Consider the following 25,451-nt stretch of genomic DNA (forward strand, 5'->3'; position numbering starts at 1 on the left):
CGTCTCTTGCATTGGCAGGAGGATTCTTTACCACCGAGCCACCTGGGAAGTCCCCTTTCAGCTGGTAGTGGTTAACAAACCTGGTTCGTGGCTCCACTGGTCTTTCCAGAGAGACTCATTAAATCTCAGCTACAGATGACTTTCTGTAGCCTCACTTCTCAGTCTCTGCTGAGGACAAGGAAAAAAAAAAAAAATCACCTGGTGTTGTGTAGGAATTGCCATTTACATAACACTTTGCTGTTCACTTCATTGGAAACAGCTGTTTCATCGATTTATTTCAATGTTCATTAGCTTGACACACAAGATTATGGTGTGCTGTCTACATGATGCCAGAACAACTAGATGATTTAATCAAATTCAGTCCAACAAGCAGACAATTTACTTTGAAAGAGAAATTAGTCCATTTGTTTGCTTGCTTTTTTAATTGCTTGTTTTTAACTATCAATTGTAAATCAATAGGAAATTCAGTCATCCCCACCCCCATCCTGTCCACTCCAGAATAGATATCCACTCCGAGTAGAAGTTTGTATGGAGGGGGCTAGGCTAGACAACATATAAGATGCTCTAGCTTTGTCATAGTTTTCCTTACAAGGAGCAAGTGTCTTTTAATTTCATGGCTGTAGTCACTGCAAGGAGATCCAACCAGTCCATCCTAAAGGAAATCAATCCTGAATATTCATTGGAAGGACTGATGTAGAAGCTGAAACTCCAATACTTTGGCCACCTGATGCAAAGAACTGACTCATTTGAAAAGACTCTGAGGCTTGGAAAGATTGAGGGCAGGAGGAGAAGGGGACAACAGAGGATGAGATGGTTGGATGGCATCACCGACTCAAATGGACATGAGTTTGAGTAAACTCCGGGAGTTGTTGATGGACAGGGAGGCCTGGTGTGCTGCAGTCCATGGGGTCAATGGGAGTCGGACACGACTGAGCGACTTCACTTTCACTTTTCACTTTCATGCATTGGAGAAGGAAATGGCAACCCACTCCGGTGTTCTTGCCTGGAGAATCCCAGGGATAGCGGAGCCTGGCGGGCTGCCGTCTGTGGGGTCGCACAGAGTCAGACATGACTGAAGCGACTTAGCAGCAGCAGCAGCAGCAGCCATAAAAGACCCTGCTCCTGGGAAAGATTGAGGGCAGGAGGATAAGGGTGTGACAGAGGATGAGATGGTTGGATGGCATCACTGACTTGATGGATGTGAGTTTGAGCAAGCGGAGATAGGGAAGGACAGGGAAGCCTGGTGTCCTGCTGTTCTTGGGGTCACAGAGATTCAGAATCAACTTAGCAACTGAACAACAACATGGCTAGACTTACAAAGTCATGGTGACATCAGTCACCTCTCATTCTGACATGTCTGAGTTCACAAAATCCAAAATACCTCCATCCTGCCTTCTTATAGGCTTCCAGCATTCTTCACTATTGAAGAATAGGGAGAGGTTAAATAAAAGTGACCTTATGATCATCTGAACCATCGTTTGGTGCCCCAAGATCAATATATCAACCCATTTGCTGCTTGAAAAGATGGGGCCAGATGTCCTGTAGCAGGAGATAAACAGACCTGAAACTCAGAATCCAGCTGCTTCACACAGTGTGAGATTCCAGTCACTGACAACCATACCACAGCCTATTTATAAATAGAACATCTAATTGAAACCCATGTGAGAATATACCTGATTCATTGTGTGTGGCTGCCAGAAGCAATACAGAGCAATGGGAAATCATTAAAGAGGTACACTCAGTAGCCTTAGTGAAAGTGCCTGCTGATTTGGGGAGGGCACTTTGGAGAAGTGACGTTCTTCCATTTAAAGATAGAAACTCCTCTGGCCACAGAAAGCAAGTTACTTCCCAGTCTTACCTACAAGTCACTTGGGTCATGGTATAAATTTGGAAGGCCGGCTGCAAGGAGTGAATTTTACTGATCATTTACCCTTCCCAAACAGCATGATCTCCCAGGACCACTCTGTTAGAACACAGTAGATCACAGCTTGCCGTAGGTAGGGCCGCAGCCCAAGCTAAACGATTTCATTAGGCACATGCTGACTTAGTCCAGATTGTTTCCTTCGGGTCCTGGATCCTATGTGGAATGGAATCATCCTCCATCATAATTACCAGAAGCGTCAGAAGCAGCTGTTGCCTCCTTCCCACTGCTAAGACTGGGCAGCAGACAGCCTGAGGGTCGCATCGTCTGACAATGACATGCTCGCTTCATGGCAGTGTGCACGCCTGTGCATTCCGTGGCCTGAGCCAGGAGCTGTCACCTGCCCACTTGATGCTGAATATGGTGTGGAAACTTCTCTCCACATTAACGGAGTGACGACAGGACTACTACACCCACTAAACACAAAGGAGTCACAAACACTAAGTTTCACTGAGACACACAAACTAGGGAATACTACTGTCAATATTAGCCATCAGTTACTTATCACCACTATGTGCTAGGCACCAAGCTAAGTTTGATATACATGATTTCACTTCATCCACTACAACATCTTTGAGATTAAAAAGTTATACCATCAACAATCAGAGCGTAAAGGAAAGTAAAACAGACCCTCATCTCGACATAGAGTCTACGAAAATAAGGGGAGAAAAGACATGAAGCAATTGATCCAGGAGGCATAGACTGAGGGGGGATAATTTGAGGCACTCAATCAACGTTTGTTATCACATAATATGGACTGAGATCACCGACCCCATGGACTGTAGCCTGCCAGGCTCCTTTGTCCATGGGATTCTCCAGGCAAGAATATTGGAGTGGGAAGTCATTCTCTTCTTCAGGGGACCTTCCTGACTCAGGGACCAAACTCAAGTCTCCTGCTCTTCAGGTAGGTTCTTTAACATCTGAGCCACCAGGGAAGCCCAACACTGCATGGTAAGCTCTGCACAAGATGCTGGGGACACGACAGAAGAGAGTGACATGGGTTTTACCACTTGAGAAATATAAAGGGAGTGATTTTTTAAACTGTTTTGAGAAAGTAATGCTCAAAATTCTCCAAGCCAGGCTTCAACAGTATATGAACCAAGAACTTCCAGATGTTCAAGCTGGATTTAGAAAAGGCAGAGGAATCAGAGATCAAATTGCCAACATCCATTGGATCATAGAAAAAGCAAGAGAGTTCCAGAAAAGCATTTACTTCTGCTTCTTTGACTACACCAAAGCCTTTGACTGTGTGGATCACAACAAACTGTGGAAAAATTTTAAAGACATGGGAATACCAGACCACCTTATCTGCCTCTTGAGAAATCTAGTATATACAGGTCAAGAAGCAACAGTTAGAACTGGACATGGAACAACAAACTGGTTCCAAATTGGGAAAGGAGTATGTCAAGGCTGTATATTGTCACCCTGCTTATTTAACTTATATGCAGTGTACATCATGCAAAATGCCAGGCTGGATGAAGCACAAGCTGGAATCAAGATTACCAGGAGAAATATCAATAACCTCTGATATGCAGATAAAACCATCCTTATGGGAGAAAGTGAAGAGGGACTAAAGAGCCTCTTGATGAAGGTGAAAGAAGAGAGTGAAAAAACTGGCTTAAAACTCAACATTCAAAAAACTTAAGATCATGGCATCCAGTCCCATTGCTTCATAGCAAATAGATGGGAAAACAATGGAAACAGTGACAGACTTTATTTTCTTGGGCTCCAAAATCACCACAGATTGTGACTGGAGCCATGAAATTAAAAGATCCTTGCTCCTTGGAGAAAACCTATGACCACCTAATAGCATATTAAAAAGCAGAGACATTACTTTGCCCAAAAAGGGCCATATAGTCAAAGCTATGGTTTTTCCAGTAGTCATGTACAGATGTGAGAGTTGGACCATAACAAAAGCTGAGGGCTGAAGAATTGATGCTTTTTAACTGTGGTATTGGAGAAGACTCTTGAGAGTCCTTTGACTGCAAGGAAATCAAGCCAGTCAATCCTAAATGAAATCAGTCCTGAATCTTCATTGGAAGGACTGATGCTGAAGCTGAAGCTCCAATACTTTGGCCACCTGATGAGAAGAACTGACTCATTTGAAAAGACCCTGATGCTGGGAAATATTGAAGGCAGGAGGAGAAGGGGATGGCAGAGGATGAGATGGTTAGATGGCATCACCAACTCAACAGACATGAGTTTGAGCAAGCTCCGGGAGCTGGTGATACATGGGGAAGCCTGGCATGCTGCAGTCCATGGGGTCACAAAGAGTTGGACATGACTGAGTGACTGGACTGAGCTGTTTGGCATAAAACAAGAGGAGAATAAAGGGACTAGCAGGCATTGCAGCAACCCCAGGAAAGAATTCAGTCCAGAGACTTCAGTCAGTGACACTTGCCCTGAACAGGTAGGGAGAGAGGGTTGATAAGAAAAAGGCAGGAAAACTGAGGTTTATAAAGAGGTTCTTCCACAGACCCACATTAGAAGAGAATCAAGAGCTAGCTCTTCCACGATCTGTACCCCCTGGGAACTTCCTTGGTGGTCCAGGGGTTAAGACTCCATACTTCTAAGGCAAAGGTGTGTAGGTTCAATCCAGGATCGGGGAACTAAGGTCTCACATGCTATGGAGTAAGGTCAAAATAATTAATGAATTAACTTAGAAACTAAGAAATTAATGTTTAAAAAAAAAAGATTCATGCCTCCATGATTGCTGCAGGACACTAAACACCAGCTGCTCTGAATGGTCTTAATGCTCTGGAGGGCAAATGACAACTTGAGAATCTGATAAGCTATGCACATAAAGACACATGTATACACACACAACTTTAACTTTTCTGAGATCTATCCATCTCCAAGGCTAGAGAAATGAGCTGGGGCAGACATATCCTCAAAGGGGTTGAAAGAGTCCAAGTCCAAGAAGGTGTGAGATGCATGAAGGCAGCCCCAGCCCAAGGATCTTAGTATTGGTGGGTATTCATTATATATAGTAGATAACTCAGAGAATATTATTAGCCAGCATCCTTCATAAATAAATGAGAAATTCAGAAATGACCTACTGATCAAAGAGGAGAGAGAAGTTTTGGAACAGCCTAAAAGAGGGTAACTGTAAGGAGTTTTCAGAAAACAGTTGTTATTAGTTAAGGACACTCTGTACACCTTCTTGGGGCTTCCCTGGTGGCTCAGACAGGATCTGCCTGCAGTGCAGGAGAGCTTGGTTCAATCCCTGGTTTGGGAAGAGTCCCTGGATAAGGGAATGGCTAGCCACTCCAGTATTCTTGCCTGGAGAATTCCTTGGACAGAGGAGCCTGGCAGGCTACAGTCCTTGGGGTCGCAAAGAGTCAGAGTACACCATGACATGAGTTGCTATGGAGGCAACCAAGAACATCAACCCTCATTTACAAACATCTATGGGACAGGCTAGATTGGAAAGCTCTTTTATTGTACTTTCTGTGTGTAATATATGAAGGAACCTTGGAGGATCTGGAGAAACCAGAATCAGAGTCCTGGTAGCTGAGTCAGCTACATATGCCCTAAAAGGAACCCACATATGAGTTCCCACTGTTGTGTGTTGACCAGAAGTAAACAACAAAAACAAACCAATTTAGTCTTTATGACAACCCAAATGAGGTTATTACCACAATCTAAATGACAAGGAACAAGTCTGCCTAAGGCTTTATGCTAGAAAATGGTACACTATGTAAACCCAGAGCCGCAAATCTACAGAACTCGTCTTCATAATCACTGCACTCAATTGTCTCCCAGGCAAAGGATTCCAGGCAAGTGAAAAATTACATGAAAAAGGCAGGACAAAAATCTCACTCAGAAAACATCTGTTCCCTTCAGTCTTTGCTCCTCTGTGGAATACAGGTGCTAGGAGAATTTTCCATTCTCCAGATGCCCTTGCCACCAAGTTTCCCTCTGGCATCACAAATCATGCTAGAATGCTAGCTTAACCTGGACTACTTTGTCCCTGCTGAATGTTCTTTTTCTTTACAAGGAATGCTTATCATTAATGCAGAAATTCAATTACTGCTTGGATTTATTAATTTGTTTGCTTAATACATAGCACATACCATTCGGAGCTAGGCACAGGATGAAATCACCATACCTGACAAAGGGAGACAGTTTACATGTTCAGCCTAGACATAAACTAAGCTGACTCAGGCCCAACAATCTTGTATTATAGCCTCTACCTGCTACTGCTACTGCTAAGTCACTTCAGTCGTGTCCGACTCTATGCGACCCCATCAACGGCAGCCCACCAGGCTCCCCCATCCCTGGGATTCTCCAGGCAAGAACACTGAGGTGGGTTGCCATTTCCTTCTCCAATGCATGAAAGTGAAAGTGAAGCCGCTCAGTCGTGTCCAATTCCTAGGGACCCCATGAACTGCAGCCCACCAGGCTCCTCCGTCCATGGGATTTTCCAGGCAAGAGTACTGGAGTGGGTTGCCATTGCCTTCTCTAGAGTGTGGTGCTAATCACATGACCTGTTCTTTACACGTAGGCAATGATCAATGGAGACAAAGACCTTGGCTGCAGGAACGGAGGCTGGGGCAGGAAATGTCCTTCCAGAGGCTGCCTCGCTCATATTTGGCAAATGAAACAGAACTGGCCTTGCTCAGCACTTGACTTGGAGATCCCTTCCCCACCCGCAGAGGAAGTTGAGCCTCTGCCCAATGAGATTTATGAAAACTATATTGTTTAATTTCCAAAGAATAGGTTGACATGGTCATTATCTCACAAATTAGGCCAAAAATAAGAATTCTGACTCTAAGTTGTCTTTACATTTATTTACGACCTTCCTGTGTACCAGCCTCTGCAGTTCTCACTGTAGCACATGCAGCATTCCTGTCTGAAGTCCTGGTACAGACAGACTGTGGAATATACTGAGTCATCAGGAGAGTGCAATTAATTAGTATCAGACACAGTTGTCTGGGGCTGTAGCACCCAGAGTCATTTAGGTAGAAGAACTACAGTGAGGAGGGAGGGAAAAAATCATAAATCATAGAGTCAGAGATACCTAAGTTCAAATATCTGTTCTGCTACTTACTTGCTGTGAGACTTTTGGCAAGTCACTTGCTATTTTTCTTAGAAACTAGTGATAAAATCTACTCTGGATGGCTTGTGTTAGGATTTGAGATGGTCATGGGAAAGCCCTCAATTATTCATGTGATAATGATTCCACAAAGAACCATCAAGAGCTACCATGGAAAGGAGACATAAATCTGAAGTCGAGGAGATGGACCACAGATGTGAAACAAAGACCATAAATCAATGGACAAAACAGTAATAAACCAACAACAATTCACAGAAAGGGAGGGGCAGTCATTTTATGCACTATTCATGGGGAGCCTTATATTAAAGGAGTTCAGTTGCCTTTTAGACTTACCGGTGTTCTGTCTCTACCAAGATGTCATCCATGAATTCTGACCACTCTTGAGTCCTGCCAGCTCACTCAGGCCCTGGCAGTAGCTTTAGAGTTGGTCTTTCTCCTCTTGAAAGTAGAAGCCCTTTATTACTCTGAAATTGTGAAAAGCAAAAGGCACAGTAAAGATGCCTCTCTTCTCATAGAATTTTCCTATTAAGTTTCTGAGGTTTTAGTCATAGCTTAAACTGATGCCTGCTCTAATTGGATTTGATATTTCCAAAATTTTTTCTGGGTCAAAATATATCATTTTATGCTCCCATGGCATAACTCATACCTGTGTCTAGGTCAAAGGCTTTTTCCTTCTTTCTATTTATATCTGTACAAGAACTTGATTGTAGTCTAACTCCTATTACACAGCAATCTTTACTTGTACCTCTGTCCATCCACATGACTGTAAATTCCTTGAGGGCAGAGACTGGATTTTATTTTTCCCTGAAGATCTAGTCTGCTTTTTAGGAAAAAAAAATAATAGTTGAACAATAATGTGATTACTGTTACATGAGTGGATGCTATGAACCAACACAGGGCAATGTTGTGAATAGTGTAATTTATGTCCCAATTTCCTTTTGAACCAAAATATTTAAAATTACCTTGGGGAAAAGGCATTCACCAGATAATGTTAATGTGAAACCATCACCAACTTGATCATTAGTATCAAGTTAAGCTTTGAGAATTAAAATTGTGCTTACAAGAAGATAAAAACTGCAGTTTCCACAAGCAGAGTTTTACAATACATTTATAATGGAATGTTTCATCTTAATTACCTAGAAATATCTGAACTGAATGCTGACTATCAAGCATTTCCTTCTAAAATGATTTTTTGGGGTTGTAGTTTCCCTTACTAGTCCCACTGGTAAGTAACAACTCAATCTCCAGCAAAACTGTACAATTCCAACCTGCTCTAAGGCTATGCATTGCCTCCCTGACCAAAGCCAATCACCTTACAATTATGTATCAACCATAAGGTACATTAATGTCCCATGGAATTTTCCAGCCCAGGATACCAGAGTGGGTAGCCGTTCCCTTCTCCAGGGGATCTTCCCAACCCAGGGATCAAACCCGGGTGACCCACATCACAGGAGGATTCTTTACCAGCTGAGCCACAAGGGAAGCCCAAGAATGCTGGAGTGGGTAGCCTATCCCTTCTCCAGCAGATCTTCCCAACCTAGGATCTCCTGCATTGCAGGCAAATTCTTTACCAGCTGAGCTACCAGGGAATCTCAATGTAATAGCAGCTATCATTTATTAGATGAATATGATCCTGTCTATTCTTTATTTGACGTGGATTATCTCAGTTTTTCTTTAAAACTACCCTCTGAAAGAACATTGCTTGTATCCCCATTTTATAGCTAAAGAAACTGAAACCCAAAGAGGCTATGTCACTGATCCAACAGACATATGAATGTATTCATCCTATGTCATCCACCACAGCTGAGATGGAGGAGAAAGACATCGAAGGCATGCCTGAGTGGCCACGGCCTGGTGACCACCTTCTTTTCTTTTTACAGGAATTCTCTCAGTTATGGGCTTCTCCGGTGGCACTAGTGGTAAAGAACCTGTCTGCCAATGCAGGAGACATGAGAGATGTGGGTTCAATCCCTGGACTGTGAAGATTCTCTGGAGGAGGGCATGGCTACTCACTCCAGTATTCTTGCCTGGAGAATCCCATGGACAGAGGAGACTGGCAGGCTACAGTCCATGGGATCACAAAAGAGTCAGACATGACTGAAGCAACTTAGCATGCACACACACTCTCAGCTAGGCATTTGGTATCACTTGGTTATGAAAATCTATCTTTGAATTTGCATATTCGATAAGAAACAGCCCTCAGAACCAAAGGAATGATGCATTCCAATATGAAGCAGTGGCACATCATTAGTTATCACTGTATCTGTCTATGAACAGCATAAGGAATGAAGTTTCATAATTTTCAAATTTCCCAGAAAGACTATAAGAGAAATACACCAGAGAGAAACACAGTATAAAACATATAAATCTCCAGACCACTTTGCAGAGACACTACTCATGGACAATCAGAGAAGGAAAGTCATACTCAAAATGGCAAGAAAGTGATACCTTACACCTAGTCCATCTATTTTTATGTGTATGAGCATCATCGTTATTTCTGAGTTGGTACATTACAGTTCGCTAACATTAAAGTGATCATCTTTGATACTGAGTGAAGTTGGTTGTTGCTCTGAGAATGAGGATGGCTGCACCTGGTTGTAGTAATCTTATCTTTGTATAGAAAGGTGACACTGAGGACCCACAGTGAATTTCAATGGTACTTTGCTTTCTTAGTTGTAAAAATGACTCTTCCATGATCTATGAGCAATTCCTAAGAGACTGCCAGGCACCTACAACTAAGAGAACAAAAAGGAGCTAATGGGATTGAACCTGAAAATGGTTCAATTCACCCAAACTCTGATAATACAGTTTTCAAGAGGCAAATGCTGCAGAATGGAAGAAAAAGATGGAGGGAAATCAAATCAGTTGTATAGAATATATATTTTTTTTCTTTGTATTATCACCCCAGAAACCCCTTATTCTAATTTGCCCTTATCACTATACCTTGTTTTATTGTACTTTGCTTTATTGTGCTTCACAGATATTGAGGTTTCGTTTTGCTTTTTTTTTTTTAACTAACTTGTTTGTTGCAGCTCTGCACTGAACATTTGATCAGTGCCATTTTTCCAACAGCATTTGCTCACTTTGTGTTTCTGTCTAATATTTTGGTAATTCTTGGACTATTTTAAGCTTTTTCATTATTATTGTATTTGTCATGGGGATCTGTGATCTTTGGCGTTACTACTGTGATTGTTCTGGGGCACCATGAACCAAGTCCACATAAAGCGGTAGGTTTAATGGCGAGATGATGTGGGTGTTCTGAATGCTCCACTGACTGCCTGTTCCATTTCCTCTCTCCCTTTCCTCAGGCCTGCCTGTTCTGTGAGACACAATATTGAAATTAAGCCAATTTATAACCCCACAATGGCCACTAAGTATTCAAGTGAAAGGAAGATTCTCTTTAAATCAAAAACTAGAAATGATTAAGTGTAATGAGGAAGGAATATTAAAAGCTAAGATAGTCTGAAAGCTAGGCCTCTTTTACCAAACCATTAGCCAAGCTATGAATGTAAAGAAAAAGTTCTTGAGAAAAATGGAACATGCTGCTCCAGTGAACATACAAATGATATCCATTCCTAAGTCCATGGATCAATGAGTCATTTAGACCTTCAAGCCTTACTATGTAAGAAATATATTTCATAAGGCTATGGCTACCATAGATAGGGGTTCCTCTGGTAGATCTGGACAAAGTCAATTGAAAACCTCCTGGAAAGGATTCACTATTCTAGATTTCATTTAAAACATTTGTGATTCCGGGAAGAGGTCCAAATATCAAGATTAACAGGAGTTTGGAAGAATATAATAAAGTCCAACCCTCACGAATAACTTTAAAGTACTCAAGATTTCAGTGGAGGAAGTAACTACAGATGTGGTAGAAGTAGAAAGAAAGCTAGAATTAGAAGTAGAGACTGAGGATGTGACTGAACTGCTATAATCTCATGATAAAACTTGAGGGGATAATGAGTTGCTTCTTACAGATGAACAAAGAAAGTGGTTTCTTGAGATGAAATCTACTCCTGGAGAATACTGTTGAACTGGCAACATCTTTAGAATACTACATAAACTTAGTTGATAAAATCAGCAGAGTGTGAGAGGACTGACCACAATTATTAAAGTTCTATTGTGGGTAAAATACTGTCAAACAGCATTGCCTGCTACAGAGAACTCTTGGGAAAGGAAGAGGCAATCAAACTTCATTGCAGAAAACGTCATTTTTTCACCTCAACCTTTAGCAATCACCACCCTCATTCAGTAGCATTGACAGTGAGGCAAGACCCTCCACCAGCAAAGAAACTGCAACTCACTGAAGGCTCAGATGATGGCTAGGACAATTCAGCAAAGAAGTATTTTTAAATTAAGGTACGTACATTGCTTTTCTTAGATATAATAGGACGGTACACTTAATAGCTTTTATGTATAGTATAAACAGAGCTTTTATATGCACTGAGAAATCTAGAGATTCATGTGACTCATTTTATTACGATATTTGCTTAACTGCAGTCCCTGATCTAGAAGCAGTATCTTCAAGGTATGCCAGTATTTTTCTTTTTTTTGCAAGTATTCATCCTCAACTTGAAAAATGTAACAGAAAGTGATCTGAGAAGTCTCCAAACATAACCCTAAATTTTGTCCCTAATTTAAGAGCCCATTTCTGGCTTAACTTAGACAAAACACTTATAGGAAATGTTTCTCTCACCTTTTAGATAAGCACTCATCAGACATCAACAGTTAGTACCCCCTTTATGCCTCCCTGACCTCATAGACTCTGCTCCTGGCCTTCCTAACAGTGTCTCCCAACCTTAGAAGATCTCTTCGAGCTCATCTGATTTCTTTGATCTCTAGTCCACTCACAGAGATAGAGATAGGACATAGTGAAATTAAAACAAAAAATCATGTAGATACCCAATGTCAAAATAAGCCCAGGAAGTAATCAATGACTTGTGTGATGTCAAAGTCATTAATTGGGTATCAGAAGGGCATAGATATCAGTGGGGTGCACAGAATTGAAAGGCCAAACCAGGGAATATGAGACAACAGAAAATGTTAACCCAAGGAAGAGATTCTGGCAAGATAAGGATTTTGCCAAATAATGCCTAATTAATAAGAACATTAACACATACCATTTATTAGATGCCTATTAGGGGCCAGACACTATTAAGCTTTTCACATAGTTATGTGATTTAATGTCATTAGCTCTATGAGAAAGGAATCATATTAATTTCATAAATGAAGAAAGTGAAACTCGGAGAGAAGGGGAAACTTGCCAAAGGTCACACAGCCATTAAATGAGAATGATAGAAATCAACCCGAACTCTATCAAATTCGAAAGCCGGTTACTCTTAACACCATACAAAATCCCTTTCTTACATATTTTACTACCAAGTATAATGTGTGGCTTTTTAAAGATATATCAGAGGATTTTTCAGACAATGTTTCAGCCCATCTTAAAGGTTCATACCCTTTGGCTTAGCTGAACACTTGGTCCAGCTCCCTGCAACCAGTCTAGTTCCTTTCATAACTGTATTTTTTGGCTTTCAGTTCTTTATTCAGATCCTAAACCCAAATCCATATCTACATTCGCCAATGTCATTTGCTTAGAGCTGTGGGTCATTCCCTTTTCTCATTTCCTGGCTCCCTTCAGAATCTTTATAGTGTGTTATTTCTGGACCAGTTGCTCCCTGTGACAACGTGGAAAGACTCAGAGCATCTGCCAACTTCCTGCCAGATGGCTGAACTCTAGTGAATGGCCACTGACCTGTGGACTACGCTGAATGCTTTTCTGCTTAATGCAGAAACTCTAGCAGAATGTCGCATGGTGCAAGTCTGGGATTCAACTAATCTCTAGGAGATGTTAAAATCTCGATAATAATGATGGTAATGATAATGTCCAAGTACTCTGAGTACTTACTATAGGTCAGCCCAGCTTCAAGCATTTTAGAAGCATCATTTAATAATCTTAAAAACAAGTGAAATAAGAAGCTATGATTACTAGCCTTGCTTTACAAGTGAAGAAACAGGCCTAGAGAAAGTTACCCAAGTTCACAAAGCTGGAAAATAACAAAGCAGAGTTCTTGACTGTTTTCTGCACCATGTTCTGGTAAGGAAAAGTTTGGGATATATTTGTTCCACAAAAGGAAGCTAAAACCCAAAACATCAATCAGGAGGACCAAAAGGAGGCCCATCATGGAAGCCTTGTTGAGGATGATCATTAACATTGGGAAAGAAAATAGTAACAACTAGCTCATATAAAGCTCCTTCTTTGTGCCATTTACACATATCCAGTCACAAAATCTCACAATAACTGTATGAGATAAATCTTAACGTTAACTCTAATTAAAAGAAGAAATTTACATTTGTGAGATCACAAATGTAAATTTGTGTTCTACAAGGATAGACTGGTAAAATACCAGATAGTCACTGCCAAGGTAATGCTATGTAACAAACCAGACCATAACTTACTCGCTTAAAACAACTATAATTTCATTAGCTCACATTTTTCAGATTGACACTCTGGCTTGATTTGACTGAACAATTTCTCCCTTCTTCTTGGGATTCCTCATGCATCTAAGGTCAGTTTTGGGTCAAGCAGGCAGCGTTGCTGATTTTTGATTAGGCTCTTTTACCTCTGTAACTCAGCTGGAGCAATGTCTCTAGATAATACTTAGTTATATGCAAGGATTCTTCAGGGTTATGCTTAGAAATGATACCATGCTTTATACCACTTTGTTAGCCAAAACAAGTCACAAGGCCATCACTGTTTTAAATTTCCAGTCTGATAATTCCAAAATCCCTGCCATATCTGAATCTGGTTCTGATGCTTGCTCTTTCTCTTCAAGCTGCATTTTTCACCTTTGTAGTATGTCTTATAATTTATTGTTCAAAGCAGGACATGACAGATGGGCTAAAAACAAACAAACAAAAAAAAACCCTCCAGTAAATAAAGCTTTAGTGATATGGCAGCAGCAATTCATTGGGTCAGGGTGTGGGGGGTGGGGAGAAGGAAAAACATTCTATAGTCCTACAATTAGGCTTGTCTTTGAACCCTGGGAATGTGAAGTCACCTCCCCTAATTAGGTGCAACAGGGTGACAAAGAAGGAAGGGAAATTTCTTCCCACAGGTCAGTTAGGCTCTGATAGAATCCTAATAGGTTAGGTTTCTTGTAAAATTGTTTCTCTTGAGGGAAAACTTTGTTAAGAAAAGCAGAATTCTCTGGCATATTTCAAAACAGTTCCTTTCCCTCTCACCCTACCAGACTCATCAGGGACTTTCCCTTCAATATTCACTATGAAATACCAGTAGAATTCCTAGCCATAAAACCCACAAAAGTGTGGAGCCTCTCCTCTGACCATCTCCCTTGAGAAGTTTAACTCTCAAACTTTTCCATACTGAGCCTCCAGCCATTTGTCAACTACAGTTTAGGTTTGCCTACCCCACTCTAGTCCCTCAAGAAGTTTCTGCTGTTGGGTTTCTTATCTGGTAAGTTATAATTCTCTGTGTTACTTCTTTGTCTAATTTTAGGGAGCAGTGACTTGTCATGTGACTTCACATCTCTGAAAGATCTAAGAAGAGTTAAATTTTCAGTTCATTCAGCTTCTTACTTGTTAGAACAGAGGGATAACTCCCCAAGGTCTTTACATGCCTGCAAGACCAGAAACCAGAAGTCCTGGATCAGAACCTTGAAGTTATCTTTTCAAAGATCGTGTTCCTAGTATATACAAGTACTTAGTGAGCTGGATTTACCTTTCAGTTGACTTGTTATAGGACCCAAAAGAATGTAGAAGGTGAGGGCTATGAACAAAGCTAGTGGAGATGATGGAATTCCAGTTGAGTTATTTCAAATCCTGAAAGATGATGCTGTGAAAGTGCTGCACTCAATATGCTAGCAAATTTGGAAAACTCAGCAGTGGCCAAAGGGCTGGAAAAGGTCAGTTTTCGTTCCAATTTCAAAGAAAGGCAATGCCAAAGAATGCTCAAACTACCGCACAATTGCACTCATCTCACACGCTAGGAAAGTAATGCTCAAAATTCTCCAAGCCAGGCTTCTGCAATACATGAACCGTGAACTTCCAGATATTCAAGCTGGTTTTAGAAAAGGCAGAGGAACCAGAGATCAAATTGCCAACATCTGCTGGATCATGGAAAAAGCAAGAGAGTTCCAGAAAAACATTTCTGCTTTATTAACTATGCCAAAGCCTTTGACTGTGTGGATCACAATAAACTGTGGAAAATTTGGAAAGAGAAGGGATTACCAGACCACCTGACCTGCCTCTTGAGAAATCTGTATGCAGGTCAGGAAGCAACAGTTAGAACTGGACATGGAACAACAGACTGGTTCCAAATAGGAAAAGGAGTACATCAAGGCTGTATATTGTCACCCTGCTTATTTAACTTCTATGCAGAGTACATCATGAGAAATGCTGGGCTGGAAGAAGCACAAGCTGGAATCAAGATTGCCGGGAGAAATATCAATAACCTCAGATATGCAGATGACACCAGCCTTATGGCAGAAAGTGAAGAGGAACTAAAAAGCCTCTTGATGAAAGTGAAAGTGGAGAGTGAAAAAGTTGGCTTAAAGCTCAACATTCAGAAAACTAAGATCATGGCATCTCATCCCATCACTTCGTGGGAAATAGATGGGGAAACAGTGGAAACAGTGTCAGACTTTATTTTTTGGGCTCCAAAATCACTGCAGATGGTGACTGCAGCCATGAAATTAAAAGACACTTACTCCTTGGAAGAAAAGTTATGACCAACCTAGATAGCATATTCAAAAGCAGAGATGTTACTTTGACAACAAAGGTCCATCTAGTCAAGGCTATGGTTTTTCCAGTGGTCATGTATGGATGTGAGAGTTGGACTGTGAAGAAAGCTGAGCGCCAAAGAATTGATGCTTTTGAGCTGTGGTGTTGGAGAAGACTCTTGAGAGTCCCTTGGACTGCAAGGAGATCCAACCAGTCCATTCTGAAGGAGATCGGCCCTGGGATTTCTTTGGAAGGAATAATGCTGAAGCTGAAACTCCAGTACTTTGCCCACCTCATGCGAAGGGCTGACTCATTGGAAAAGCCTGTGATGCTGGGAGGGATTAGGGGCAGAAGGAGAAGGGGACGACAGAGGATGAGATGGCTGGATGGCATCACTGACTCGATGGACGTGAGTCTGAGTGAACTCCGGGAGTTGGTGATGGACAGCGAGGCCTGGCGTGCTGCGATTCATGGGGTCGCAAAGAGTCAGACACGACTGAGCAACTGAACTGAACTGAACTGAACTGAACTGAGGGCTATGAAGATGACAGCTGCTTCAAGGAGCAAAGACTGCAAGTTTGCATGAATGAATCTGAAAAGTGTTTCCTATGGACTCTGCATGCTTTTTGAAACAATCACCTGCCTCTAGAGAAAGTGTAATGAGACTAAAGGCAACTTTTCCTAATGGGGACTTATTTTGGATCAAGATTCTCTTTGCATTATAAATGGTAGGACTAAAATGGTATATTCAGTAGGGACCCAATAAAAACAAAATTCCTTGAGGCTTACACAATGAAGGTGCAAAAAATCTCATGGGGTGTCTGGTTTCTCTCATTCTGTGTTAAGCATTGAGTATAAATGAAAAAGTTGAGCTCATCATTCTAACTTATTTTTCATGTTCATAAAGAGCCACACTTAGACAAGAGACAGCCCAAGAACCCAACTGACTGACTGACATCTGAGTTTAAGATGGTTGTGCGTGTGTGCTCAGTCATGTTTGACTCTTTGTGACCCCATGGACTGTAACCAGGCAGGCTCCTTTGTCCATGGGATTTTCCAGGCAAGAATACTGGAGTGGGTTGCCATTTCCTCCTCCAGGGAATTTTCCCGACCCAGGGATCAAACTCACATTTCCTCTGTCTCCTGCATGGACAGGTGGATTCTTTAACACTAGCACCACCTGGAAATCTGGTTAAAATCCTCCAATATTTCTATAGCTTGAAATACTTCAACTTGGACCATCTGTTGCTTCAGTATCACCCAGAAATATTTCCTCAGCCTTTTCATAAAAAGAAGGAAAGCAGCAAGCCAATTTTGTTTAGTACATTTCCATTTTATTCTTTTTGAAGAATTATTAGTTATGGTTGCACTGTAGAATTTTTCAAAGGGAAAGTCAGGCTATAAGAAAACAATCTCTTTAAATTCAAATAAAAATGTAATCAATGAAAGAGTTGAAAAAAAATCAGCTAGCCAAGGAAATAACTTAGTTTACATCTAAGTTTGCTTTTCTCTTATTTGTGCAAAGTCTCCTTTAGCTGATAAATATTTTTATTCAATGAAAGGAACACATATTTCAGGTGAAATGTTCTTATTCCAGAAGGAAAAGGAAATTCTGAAGTGAAGGCTATCCTGAGGAAATAATTTGGCAAAGAATATGACATTTTCCTGTTTTTGCTTATTATCATAAACAGAATAAATATGGGTTACGAGGAACTAAATGGAAAAAAGATTCCCAGAATAATAGAATATGAGATCAGAATAGTTCCTGAGAGATCATCTGATCCAAATTCCTTATTTTTTCCATGAGATCGAAGACCCAGGGAAGCAAACTTCATTGCCCAAAGTAACACAGATGGCTAGTGGCAGAACTGAAGCTTGAACTAAAACTTAAAATTCTCTCGATTGTCCTTTGTAATAGGACTCAAAAGAATCTTCTTCCAAAGTCTACCTCTCTCTAACCATGATCTATTCTATCCTGCCAAGCCGCAGAAGGGCTATTTCTATTCTCCAGCAAGGAGATGACAGGTGAGACTCTGGTACAGACTGTCACCTAAAGAGGGACATGATAAAATTCAGAGTATGGAAAACTTCAATGGAAAACTTTTCTCATTTCTTATTCTTTTCAGTAACGAGACTGAGCATTTTTTATCAAATACCAATGGACACAACTGGCCACAGTTGAATTAGTGGCTCCTGTGACTGTCACCATGAAAGTCAGATGTTTTCACATTCTTCCACAGTTGCTGTATATTTTGAAACATAATTTATGTTCATAATGATTTTGAATTAGGATACTCAGACTTGTTCCTAGATGTTAACATTCAATGTCTTCATGAAAAGACACATACATTGCCATTTCACAAGTGTGCTTTTTAATATTTGGTCATTGGTTTCCTTAGCAACGATATATAATTTATTTTATGGCCTGCCTTGAACAGTCAATTATATGAAATTGTACAATGCTCCCCCAAAGGTCTTCTGTATCACAAGATACCTACAAATACTTCTCAGTTCAGTTCAGTCGCTCAGTCATGTCCGATTCTTTGAGACCCCATGAATCACAGCACGCCAGGTCTCCCTGTCCACCACCAACTCCCAGAGTTCACTGAAACTCATGTCCATCAAGTTGGTGATGCCATCCAACCATCTCATCCTCTGTTTTCCCCCTCTCCTCCTGCCCCGAATCCCTCCCAGCATCAGAGATTTTTCCAATGAGTCAACTCTTTGCATGAGGTGGCCAAAGTACTGGAGTTTCAGCTTTAGCATCAGTCCTTCCAATGAACAACCAGGACTGATCTCCTTTAGGATGGTCTGGTTGGATCTCCTTGCAGTCCAAGGGACTCTCAAGAGTCTTATCCAACACCACAGTTCAAAAGCATCAATTCTTTGGCGCTCAGCTTTCTTCACAGTCTAACTTTCACATCCATACATGACCACTAGAAAAACCATAGCCTTGACTAGATGGACCTTTGTTGTCAAAGTAACATCTCTGCTTTTGAATATGCTATCTATGTCGGTCATAACTTTCCTTCCAAGGAGTAAGCATCTTTTAATTTCATGGCTGCAATCACCATCTGCAGTGATTTTGGAGCCCAAAAAAAGAAAGTCTGACACTGTTTCCACTGTTTCCCCATCTATTTCCCATGAAGTGATGGGATGAGATGCCATGATCTTAGTTTTCTGAATGTTGAGCTTTAAGCAACTTTTTCACTCTCCTCTTTTACTTTCATCAAGAGGCTTTTTAGTTCCTCTTCACTTTCTGCCATAAGGCTGGTGTCATCTGCATAGCTGAGGTTATATATATATAACCATATACAGCCATGACATACTCCTTTTCCTATTTGGAACCAGTCTGTTGTTCCATGTCCAGTTCTAACTGTTGCTTCCTGACCTGCATACAGGTTTCTCAAGAGGCAGGTCAGGTGGTCCACTATTCCCATCTCTTTCCAAATTTTCCACAGTTTATTGTGATCCACACAGTCAAAGGCTTTGGCATAATCAATAAAGCAGAAATAGATGTTTTTCTGGAACTCTCTTGCTTTTTCCATGATCCAGCGGATGTTGGCAATTTGATCTCTGGTTCCTCTGCCTTTTCTAAATCCAGCTTGAACATCTGCAAGTTCACGGTTCACGTGTTGCTGAAGCCTGGCTTGGAGAATTTTGAACATTACTTTACTAGCATCTGTGATGAGTGCAACTGTGCGGTAGTTTGAGCATTCTTTGGCATTGCCTTTCTTTGGGATTGGAATGAAAACTGATCTTTTCCAGTCCTGTGGCCGCTACTGAGTTTTCCAAATTTGCTGGCATAATGAGTGCAGCACTTTCACAGCATCATCTTTCAGGATTTGAAATAGCTCAACTGGAATTCCATCACCTCCACTAGCTTTGTTCGTAGTGATGCTTTCTAAGGCCCACTTGACTTCACATTCCAGGATGTCTGGCTTTAGGTGAGTGATCACACCATTGTGATTATCTGCTTTATGAAACTCTTTTTGGTACAGTTCTGTGTATTCTTGCCACCTCTTCTTAATATCTTCTGCTTCTGTTAGGTTCATACCATTTCTGTCCTTTATTGAGCCTATCTTTGCATGAAATATTCCCTTGGAATCTCTAATTTTCTTGAAGAGATCTCTAGTCTTTCCCATTCTGTTGTTTTCCTCTATTTCTTTGCATTGATGGCTGAGGAAGGCTTTCTTATCTCTCCTTGCTATTCTTTAGAACTCTGTATTCAGGTGCTTATATCTTTCCTTTTCTCCTTTGCTTTTCACTTCTTTTCACAGCTACAAATACTTCTAGAGCTAGCTAAATCTCTGATTTAAAAGTCATCCCATAGCTCCCTGGCAGGCCAAAAAAAGACCTTAAAATACATCTACAACCGGGGAGTAGACCAAGATGTGAGCTCCTGAGCCAAAATCATTATGAGTAATTAAGAAGTCTGCTTGAATTAATTAACCACGTTCAGCAACAAGGCTTGAATGTTAGGGTGAAGGACTGGGCTTCTGGTTCAAATCTGGACCATGCTTGTCAACTTCTCTTGGGCAATGCTCCCTGCTACCCCTCCCCAACTCCCTTTGCCCTATCATGCAATACATCAGTGAAATTACTGAATCCCTGGGAACCAAGTCTTTCTGCTATGAGACACCACTGTAAATGCTGGATCCAAGAGGGAAAAAAGGGTTTTCCTCTGGTAAAGAGGATGTCGCAGCAGTGTTACCTGAAGCCTTGAGCAACCCCGAGTTGGGCGAGCCAAACAAGAACAGAAACCAAGTGGATGGTGGACCACAATCAGTGGTCCAGACTATCAACTAACAATTCAATAGAAAAGAGGCAGCAGCATCAATTTTCTGCAGAATGCACTGGTTAGGAAGTCAGATGCAGCTCCCACAATGTCCGTGTTTGAATTGATTCAGCCTCTTATAAAAGATACACAATTTAGCCAAGTTACTTCACCTTCCTGTGCTGTAAAATATAATAGCTGTAACTACTTCATAGGGTTTTGTGAGACCAAAATGCATACATTTCAAGAAAGTGTATATAATAGGGCCTGATCCACTGTACGCATTCAATAAATGTTAGCTATTAGGGGTAGCAATTGCTCTGAATATATACACAGGACAACTGTGCTCTCCAATATATCATGGAACTCTTTGAATGCATAAACTGCTGCTGGCATTCGGAGCACAGACAGGTTACCAGTGTAAGACCCTTTGGGATCCTCAGGGATTTTGAAAGGATGTATTTCCTGGAAATAATTTGACTCCTTTGAAATATCAAAATCAAGGGTACTATTAGAAAGGCAATTAATCCTTCATAATGATTCTGTTACTGTTGTAATTATGTGTACAAGAAGAATAGTTAACAAGTTTCTGAATTACCTTCAATTTTAAAGACTAAATATTAGTACCCTAAGTCACGTATTATGTCTCAGTCACTTAAACCTACAAGACAGCACTTAGTCCGAGGTATGATCCATTTTAAGAATGCAGCAAATGCCGTTGAATAAATGAAAAACAAGTTCACTAGCCCTCTGCAGTGCAAGGTAAGGCTCGCAGAATTCACAACACCTGTGAAATCTAGATATTTCATTTTTAATGCTATTCATGTCCTGGTATAATATACCAATAATATGTTGAAATATACACATTTGTTCAAGGTGTAAATAAAAGTGCTATTTATTAATTTGCTACTTCTTCCTCACTGTTTTTATTGATGGCACAGCGATAGGGACTTGGATTTTTATTCTAACCCTGCACCATCACAAAATTTTAGTCATAATATTTTACAAATCAGTTTCTCTAGAAATAATAGCCCACTTATTATATGCAAGAAGGGCATTCACTCACTCCTTTCCCCCTCACCCAATTCCCAGGGTAACTTCCATTTCTTGTCCATGCAAGAGTGACAACAGCAAGTCTAAACCAATTTGTTATTCAATTCTTGATTAGATATCCAGGGACACTAATGTTTACAAATATCCAGGCTTGTAAATGGGATGCTTAATCTCCTGTGCTGCTGGGATGCCTGATTGACTGGAAGATTAGTGGCTTTTATTCCTAAAGTGTTTGTGTGGTCCAGGCAAAGCTTCGCTAGGAAAGTCATCATCTCCATAATGAGCAGTCTCGAATGGTGCCCTAGTCTGTGCCCTGGCTCTGTGTTTACCCACAGCTGCCTTCTCCCAGTTGAGGGGTCAGTGATCCTATATTTTCATTGGCTCATCCCAAACTAGATGCAGCTGAAGCTCCAAGTTCCTAAAGCACAACTCAAGAAAATGTCTTATTGTTTAGGCTCCATGCTGCTTGGAGAACATGCAAGTCTTCACAACCTTGATTAGTGATGGCAGGTGGAATGGGTTTAACCCGTAGCTTCAGGGTTCCAACCCCACCCATCTTTTGATTATTCCTCAGTCTGGAGGGAGAGGGGGTGTGGATGGCCCAGGCTACTTTCTGCTGATAAGGGGTATAGACCCAACAAGGGCTTGAAAAAATGAAACTAGCTAGCAGTTGTGTGGAGAAGGCAATGGCACCCCACACCAGTACTCTTGCCTGGAAAATCCCATGGACGGAGGAGCCTAGTAGGCTGCCGTCTATGGGGTCTCACAGAGTTGGACACGACTGAAGCGACTTAGCAGCAGCAGCAGTTGTTTGAGAGTGTTTTCTTGTTTCTGGTTTCAAATTCATACTTTGATCTCAATAAATAAATACTACCTATGAGCCAGCTGTCAAGGTGCTCATAGACCGAAGATTGGTTACAAACCCCAAAGATATACCCTTGGGGCCCAAAGAATACCAGACATGGTTAATTTTTAGTTTTAGCAGTTTTATCAAGGACACAGTCAAGAAGGGATTTTTGGTGTCTCAGTTTTTTATGTGTTTTCATATTTCAATCATTATCCATTTGGCTGAAACACTTAGGTATTAAATATGGAAGAGACATAGGCTGGGAAAATTATGGTTTCTTCAATATCCTAACCAAGTAGAACCTTAACAGGGATAGATGCCAGGGTTGTTTTGTTTGTTTTAAATATGAAGATTCAATATCAGAGAGAACAAAGTTCCAGCTGAGAGAAAGAGGACAGGTGATCAGCCTAATTGATAGGTTACATCTTAAGGCAGTGAAGTTAGGGATGGTTGAAAAACTGGCCAGCACAACCAAGTACATACACTTCATGTACTTGTGCATGATCAAGTACAGGAAGTGATTTTGGACGGTAGGTCCATTGCTAGAGATACACCTCTTTTTGCCAAAGTAGGAAAAATCTAGTTACCAAGTTGTCCCTGCAAGCCTGGAGTGACAGAAACAAAGGCCTAACAAAAGAAAAGCTCACTCTTATAACTTAGGAAATTACTTCAATTGCCTTCTAAAGAGTTTCACTTTACCAAAAGCCACCACTGCAGCAAGCCCACTCACCTTATTTCTTGCAGTTTCTGAGAAGCAACTTGAGATCTGTTTTGGTTCACCTGCCCCAAGGAGCAGTCAGCATCAGGATCTGGAACCATGCAAGTTTGGGCAACCTTGTTCCCGGTTTTTGTGCAGCATGGCTTCCATTTCCCATCTATATCTCATAAGGCCCAGTCCAGCAAGGACAAAACCAGTCTTCTGGATGTTTATCCTCCAAGATTTCAGTCTAGAGGGGGTCACAATCTCTTCCTTTAAAAGCTTCATTCAAAAGGTTTTGCTATGAGTCTGAAGTTAGGGATCCAGACACAGCAGAAGCCAACCACTCCCAGGAACCACCACAGTTGTCGAGGTGGGAACTGCCACCCACTGTAACTTCTGTGGCTTCGAAAAACAATTCTCTATCCTTAAGTTCAAAAACTCCAAAATACTTAAAATGGAGGACCAAAAATTAAAAAAAAAAAAAAAAAAGAAACTGCCTTTTTCTGCAGGAGCTCCAGAGATGAAGTGCCTGTGAAAAAGAGTAAAAAGCAGGCACAAACCTCAAGCTGGTCTCCTGAAGTCCACGGGCTCTGGGTATTTATGGGATCAGGAATGAAGAGGCCCAGCATTCTCAGGGTGCACAGCAGGGAGGCGTGGGCAATGTGGGGAAAGGTGATGGGGAACAGGTGCCGGGGAATCACTGTTCTGCACAGGCATAACTAGGCTACAGGCCTCTGGACCGTCACAAAATTAGAAGCAGACATGCGCAGGTCCAGTTGAGGGGTTGGTGGTCCTATCCCATTTCATAGACTCATCCTAAAATAGACACCGCTGATTTCAAGTTCCTGGAGAACAACTCCAGCAAACATCTCAATGCTTAGGCTCAATACAACTTGGAAGAAGCCTAAGTCTTAAAATCACCTTTAGCAGTGACAGCAGGTGAAATAGATGTGACTCGTTACCCATGGGTTCAATTTGAGAATCAAATCAGAAACAGGGCTGTTATCCTTGACTTATAAGGTCAGGGGGCATTTGATTCATCATGACTTATTTTCTTTAAAGTATTTTTTTATTGAAGTATAATTGATTTATAATGTTGTTTTAGTTCCAGGTATACAGGAAAGTGATTCTGATACATGTGTGTGTGGAGAAAAGGAAATATATACCCATCTGAATGCAGAGTTCCAAAAAATAGCAGAGAGAGATAAAAAGACTCAATGTAAAGAAATAGAGGAAAACAATAGAATGAGAAAGACTAGAGATCTCTTCTAGAAAATTAGAGACAAGAGAAGGCAATGGCAACCCACTCCAGTACTCTTGCCTGGAAAATCCCATGGACGGAGGGGCCTGGTGGGCTGTAGTACTTGGGGTCGCTAGGAGTTGACACGACTGAGCGACTTCACTTTATTTTTTCACTTTCATGCATTGGAGAAGGAAATGGCAACCCACTCCAGTGTTCTTGCCTGGAGAATCCCAGGGACGGGGGAGCCTGGTGGGCTGCCGTCTATGGGGTCGCACAGAGTCAGACACAACTGAAGAAACTTAGCAGCTGCAGTAGCAGGAAATACTCCATGCAAAGATGGTCTTAATAAAGGACAGAAATTATATGGACCTAACAGGAAGCAAAAGATATTAGAAAGAGGTGGCAAAAATACACAGAAGAACTGTACCAAAAAAAATCTTAATGACCTGGATAACCACGATGGTGTTAACCACCTAGAGCCAGACATCCTGGAATGAGAAGTCAAGTGGGCCTTAGGAAGCATCACTACCAACAAAGATGGGGAGGTGATGGAATTCCAGCTGACCTATTTCAAACCCTAAAGATGATACTGCTGAAGTGTTGCATTCAATATGCCAGTACATGAACCAAGAACTTCCAGATATTCAAACTGGATTTAGAAAAAGCAGAGGAACCAGAGATCAAATTGCCAACATCCCTTGGATCATAGAAAAAGCAAGAGAATTCCAAGAAAACATTTACTTCTGCTTCATTGACTATGCTAAAGCCTTTGACTGTGTGAATGAAGTGAAAGTCACTCAGTCATGTATGACTCTTTGCCATCCCATGAACTATATAGTCCATGGAATTCTCCAGGCCAGAATACTGGAGTGGGTAGCTGGTCCCTTCTCCAGGGAATCTTCCCAAACCCAGGTCTCCAACATTACAGGTGGATTCTTTACCAGGTGAATCACAACTGTATGGATCGCAACAAACTGCGGAAAATCCCTAAAGAGATGGGAATACCAGACCAAATTACTGCCTCCGAGAAGTCTGTATGCAGGTCAAGAAGCAACAGTTAGAACTGAACATGGAACAATGGACTGGTTCCAAATTGGGAAAGGAGTACA

At 41.2% G+C, this 25,451-nt stretch overlaps 1 long non-coding RNA gene across 2 annotated transcripts; it reads right to left on the minus strand.

Moving 5' to 3' along the window:
- LOC123329720 lies at window positions 1-23,950 on the minus strand. 2 transcript variants are annotated; one of them, XR_006545257.2, is made up of 3 exons: window positions 23,130-23,950; window positions 7,314-7,444; window positions 1-165 (listed from the first exon to the last, which is right to left on the minus strand). It is a non-coding gene; the product is annotated as an uncharacterized LOC123329720 (long non-coding RNA). The 2 variants fall into 2 exon arrangements; XR_006545256.2 differs by having other exon boundaries at window positions 1-168.
- Window positions 23,951-25,451: the final 1,501 nt, after the last annotated feature.

This window comes from Bubalus bubalis, chromosome 16 (genome assembly GCF_019923935.1).
Source record: "Bubalus bubalis isolate 160015118507 breed Murrah chromosome 16, NDDB_SH_1, whole genome shotgun sequence".
NCBI lineage: Eukaryota > Metazoa > Chordata > Mammalia > Artiodactyla > Bovidae > Bubalus > Bubalus bubalis.